We start from the raw sequence: 6,000 nt of genomic DNA on the forward strand, positions 1-6,000 counted from the left end.
ATTCTACCCTTGAGAAATTATATAGCAAGGAACAAAACCAAATTTCCAGGAAAGAGCCTCTGCTTAAGTTCTTTTACTTGAGAAATAAACAGGAGTGTTTCCTAATAAATTTAGCATCATTTTCAAGTTTACAGCACAAATACAAGCTGCAACAGTGTTGTTTTAAGAGAAGTCACCCAAGTAGCCTTTCAGCTCAAGGGTTTTTTTTCTAAATAAAACAGACTTCATATACACCACTTCCGAGGTACCTCTCCACATGTGCCTGAAACCAAGTACCTACACAACATACAAATAGTCAGAGAAGATGCCAATACCACATGCAAACCATTTTCAGATTCACTTTCAAAAATTTCAGCAAGCTCTACAGGACATTCTCTCCCATATTTCTCCCACAGATATAAGCTCTCTTTAGTAAGACAATTTTCAAGAAACAAACAAAAAAATCTAGCCAGAGTTGGATAAAGAAACTACAAAACTCCAGCAAACCATATCCTACCTCTGACCAAGTAAAAGCACAGGGAAATTAAAAGTCTCAAAGTCTCCTAAAAAAAAGTGTGGGTTTTAAACAGCATCAGATTAATTCATAAAAAGGTTTGTGTTCAATTTCAAACTTGTGCACTTAAATTTTCATCATTCTGCAGTAGGTCAATTTTTTCCCCCCTGCTTTACTTTTAGCTACAAAACAGGAGATAAACCTTCCCTTTCTTTTCCAAGGGCTTCATATCACCTAATTTAATGTCTGACTGAAGCATGAAGCATGAACTGACACAACACCTAGTCCTAAATCTGACATTACCCTATCATCTACAAATCCTCAATAACACTCAATGTCCTGCAAAACTACAGTATTCCAAATAAATACCACCAATCAAAAATCAGTCTTAATACTGGGTCTCCTTCAATTTTTGACATATTACATGCAGACATTTCTGTGGCTCATTCAATTTACACATAAAAGATAAAAAAACAACAGATGAAACCCTGAGAACAAAGCCTTCTCACCCCTGTTACTCTTCCTACAGAGAGTCATAACTGGAGCAGATCTCTATCATGGCAATTGGATTTCAAATTTACAAGGCATATCATTGTCCCAAGGTGGCCTACTCAATTCATCGCCTTTTATGAAAGTATTTTAATAGATAATGATGCACAAAGAATATGCCTAGTTCCTCAACAGGTATTTAACTGGCCCAGGAGAAAGAGAAGCCCGGACAAAATGAAAACGGCACCAAAGAGTCGCCTTCTGCCCTTCCCATCTGTAAATGCCAGCTTCATTCTCCGTACTTCAGGAGGAGGTGGGGCTGGGAAACACTTCTTTCTGAAGTTCCACCCTTTTTTACAGATGCACAGATTTCATTAATTGTTAACTGGCGACATACAACATTAACTTACTCTGGTATTCATAGCCTTCCATCCATGCTTGTCCCATGGTAAGCAACAGCCTAGGGCAATTGCTTACAAATATTTTCTGCACCATGACACAGTACCCCAAGACTTGCCTTTCAATCTCTTTGTCCCACTAACTAGCTCATTTCAAAACAGTAAAACTCCAGTCAATTTTTCTGTAAGCAGAGGGAAAAAAAGGGTGACTGACAGGCTGTTGGGTTGATAACCAACACTCCCTCTCAAGGGTCCAAAATGCAGAAGCCAGATCAATACTTACATGTTCTTCAGTTTAACAGACTCTGGTGAACTCAGAGTTTTACCATCAGTAGACTACAGGTTCTAGGCTTGTCACACAAGTAAACTGGAAAGATCTTCAAAAGAAAATCACTCCCCTTAAAGAGCTGACCTTACTCTTGTTCAAGTTAATAAGTCTTGACGGGTGCTCTGGAACAACCACTAGAGAGACTCTTGAGTGTAAGGTCTCCTTAACTGTGAAGAACTTTAAACAAGAGAATGCCTATATTAACAAGGCCCTCTGGGCCATACTGTCATGTATTTCAACATATAAATATTTGAAGCCATTTAACATCCAGCAGTATTCAGAGACTTCAGTGATAAAGAGCTTTGTGAAACTGACTGGCACTTCAACAATAAACTCCATTTAAGAGTCTGCCCAATCTGTCTAATTACTTACCTCTCTTGCAGGAATAGCATGCCATTAAGGTTTGCTGATTAAGATTTGAAGGCACTTTGAAGATTTATTGTACTATACAACCACTAATTATTATTGTTCATACCTCCATTTGGTTGGGAGAAAAATAGCTTCGTGCCAAACAATTTCTGTTCCACATGTAAAAATAAAAATGTTTGCTCTGCTGTGCTCTTTAAAAAGTAAACAGATAATAGACTGCATTTCAGTAAAATACAGCCCTTCTCTGCGATACTCACTTTATAAGAACTATACAGCTGAAAAAGATTACACCATAAAGGACAAAAAGCAAAGGAACACAACAAGTTTCTTCCCATTGGAACAAGCAAACATAACATTTGTGCCTTGGGAACTTCCCACTCACAGGAATACAATCTCCTCCCTTTCCTAGGCTTCTTCACTACTTCCCTTCAAGGCATCCAAAATGACAATGCTACACACAAGTTATCACAGGCTCGTGATGACCAGTGGCAGGGGCTATTTACCACTCATCCCCACAGCCTGTTTTTACTTTCAAGGGCCTGTGAAGCTGTGAATAGACTCCTGGATCGCATCCTCTCCATAGGCTCTCTTACTTATCCTGATGAAAATACATGCTGTGCACATTCCTTAACATTCAGCTCATCCTTCTCATAGATGCTTGTTTCATGCATGCTCTTCCATCCACTCAAGTGTCCTCGAGCCTGTGGTTCTCAAAGCCTCCAATTCCACTCAACAATAGTCTCAGAATAAAGAGATTTTTTTTTAAATTAAGCTGTTATAACAACACCCTGTGATACAGCCTGTCTCCTTTTACATCTGGTATATTCAAAAGTATTTACTTTTATTGTACCTTTAACTTGAAAAAACAACCAACCACACTCTGGAGAGAAAAAAAAATCATTACAAAAACTTTCATGTAAAGAAGGTTCAATTTTTTTATCATGCACAAGCAAAAGAAAAGTCCCGTTATGGACGAAATACATTTCATGTGTTTTTCCAGTCACGTGACAGGATTGTTAGGTTAAAAAGGAGTAATAAAATATCTTTAAAAGTTAGACTGCATATTTTTCTCTCTCTTGGTGTCATTGAATTCTTTCTTTAAATTGTTGCTTATATTTTAAAGCTGTTTACGGAAAGACACGCTTGTTGGCAAAAAGACACTCCAAGTGAAACACATATGCTCCATGTGAAAGCTGAATAGACAGGTACATTTGATAGCATTAGGAGTGGTAGCAAATTCTCTTGTAACTGCACTACCATAAGATTCTATAGCTAGATTTACTCTTTCCTCATCGGTATTTCTTGCACAAGAACCAAATTATTTGTTTTCCTATTTGTATCTCTATCCTGATTGATTCTAACTCTTGCAGAAACACCTTTAAAATATATTTCTGGTCATCCAAACGCAGACTTGCACAGGCAAGTCAGAGGCCTGATGCTTAATTTGAACACAGGAAGCAGTTCTGCTCTGGAAACATTATTTCGGGTATTAAAGGTCATCATTTCACTAACCTGAGCCCAAACGAATGACCTGGGAGTCATGACACCTCCAAAAATATGTATTCAATGACTGCCTTCTCACATGAGGTTAAGCCCCCAGGAAAATGGCTGTGTATTCTGACTCAATTTTGCCGTACAGTTTCATAAAACACGTTCTCTTTCTTGAAAAGGCTTCGTGAACTGATCTCGGTTACTGCCCCGGCTAGTTCCACATGCAAAGGCTTTCATATTCCTTTCTCCAAAACTTACACCTTAATAAGATGGCTAGACACAGATTACCTGCAACCAACTTTACAGTTTCTATGTCCTACATTTACTTCTGATCCTACCTACAAAACCAAACCGGTTCCCAAATGTTTCCACAGTAAACAGGAGGGGTACAGAACAGCTCCTGGCAGTTCCCTATGAAGTCACTGCCTTTGTTGTTTTAAACATGCAATTTAAAGAGAATGACACAATCTAGAATATGAGAGAGATTATCCTGCGGTCTGCGGAGGTGTCGATTGCTGGAAGACAAAAAGCCAGTGAAACCTACGCTATTTCTCATCGCCGGCGAACAGATTTATACTTCGTTTCTGCTCCTCCAAAAACGTTAATATAGAAGAAAGTTTTCCCCTCTGTTAAGAAGGCCGGGGGTGGGGGAAGCTGCTTTGTTTGGCTGGCGCAAGCAAAAAGCCTAGCCCTTCGCCGCCGGCAGAAGCGTGTCCCGCTGTTACCGAGAGCCCAGGCGGACCCTCGGGGACCCGGGCAGGCGATCCAGTGGGAGCACTAACACCACCCGCCGCTCCCTGCGGCCTTTCTCTCCTTCTCCCTCTCCCGCACCTTGCCGCCGGCACCCCCGACATGCTGCGAAAAGCGGGGCCAGGCGGTCAAACACCCACCGGCGGCCATCCCTCCCTCCGGGACAGACCCTTTCTCTGGAGGCCGCCGCCAGGCTCCCCCCTGACCTGGGAGCGGCTGCGCCGGGCCCTCCGGGAGCCGCGAACCTACCGCCGCTCCAGAGCCGCCGATCGCGCACGGAGGGAGGCGATGGAGAACCCAGGAGCCCGAGGAGCCCGAAGCTTCGACCTCCTCCGTAGCAAGGCTGTGCTCGGCGCCTGCCAGAGAGCGCGGGCAGGCAGGCAGGGAGCGCGGAGCAGCATCTCCTGTCCCGCCGGCCGCCAGCCCCGCCGCGGAGGGGGCGGGGGCGGTGGTGCTCCCCGCCCCGCGGCTCCCTCCCTCCCTCCCTCCCTCCCTCCTCCGTGCTTCCATCCCTTCTTCCTGCTGTGCACGGACGGCCCTCCGCCAGCAGCCGCCCCTCCGAGCGCTCCGGTACCCACCGCGGCCGCCCGGCCTCGCCGGCCCGGCCCTGCCGCTGCCCCCTCCGCTCCACGTCGCTCCGCCGGTCGCTGCCCCTCGGGGCCGCAAGCAGCGAGGGAAGGCGGGCACATACCGCCCCCGACCGCCACGCCCTCCTTTTTTCCCTCCCTCCTGCCCCTGAGGCGGAGGGGTAGATGCTGACACACGCCCGCTCCCGCCCGCTCCCGCCGCGCCCGGCCTGGCCCGGCCCCGCCCCGGCCCCTTCCCGCCCTCCTTCGAAAGTCACTCGCAAATTCACTCTCTCGGAGGTGAACGTCAGCCTTAGTGTCGGCAACCTGTTCTTGGCCCCAAAGGCGTTTGGTTAGGTTAGGTTAGGTTTGATTTGGTTTGGTTTGGTTTGGTTTGGTTTGGTTTGGTTTGGTTTCCTCGGGGATGATCTTACTTCTGGCTGCTCCCCATCCTTGCAAGTCTGGGTCCTCAAAATTAAACAAAAGCCGTAAAGGCAAAGCTTTCCAATGAGACCCATTGTTTGTAACCTGTGAGACGAACTGTGGTGAAGAAAAGGTCCACTTGATGATGTGAAAAGTTGATTTTTATTTTTTTATTTTTTTTTTTTTAATAAGGCTCCTTTTTCTCTTATGGATATGGAATCCACTGTGGGGACCCGCTGCTCACCTATGCAGTGGGGCTGGAGCCTCTCTGGTGGGTTCCTCTGGGGTTTCTGCAGTAGCTCCCTCCTGTGTGGAGACAAGACTGTGAAAGAAAATAGTCACACGATAGGAAAAGTACTTTTAAGTTGCAAAGAATACTGCCCCCACATGTGTGCCCCCGAATTCAGGCTATGTGAAAATGGACATTTTCAGAATTATATTCTGGAAGAGTAATTCCTACTTTAAATAAATAAATAAATTTTTGTGGAAACAGATGCTTTAGAAAAAATAAGAAATGTTTGGCTGTAACTGTTTCATAACTAAATACCTAACTAAAGTACTAAGGACTCGGCATGAAAGTGACTCTACCATAACTAATAGTGTCAGTGACTTTGTGTAAGTCATAACAAAAATAAAGATGATGTGTAGAACTAATTTACATTGTAAGAGGCTACAGTAACCTGAGATGTTGTT

At 44.4% G+C, this 6,000-nt stretch overlaps 1 protein-coding gene across 1 annotated transcript in view; it reads right to left on the reverse strand.

The window, feature by feature from the left end:
• PTPN13 (protein tyrosine phosphatase, non-receptor type 13) overlaps positions 1 to 4,717 on the reverse strand; it is a 122,956-nt gene extending 118,239 nt beyond the window's left edge. The window contains exon 1 of the mRNA XM_027887270.1: positions 4,568 to 4,717. The gene's annotated coding sequence lies outside the window, so the exon portion shown is untranslated. The remainder of the gene's footprint in view (positions 1 to 4,567) is intronic.
• Between the last annotated feature and the right edge of the window lie 1,283 nt (positions 4,718 to 6,000).

Source organism: Empidonax traillii, unplaced genomic scaffold (assembly GCF_003031625.1).
Source record: "Empidonax traillii isolate 1590-97213 ecotype Southwest subspecies unplaced genomic scaffold, ASM303162v1 scaffold205:size1172791, whole genome shotgun sequence".
NCBI lineage: Eukaryota > Metazoa > Chordata > Aves > Passeriformes > Tyrannidae > Empidonax > Empidonax traillii.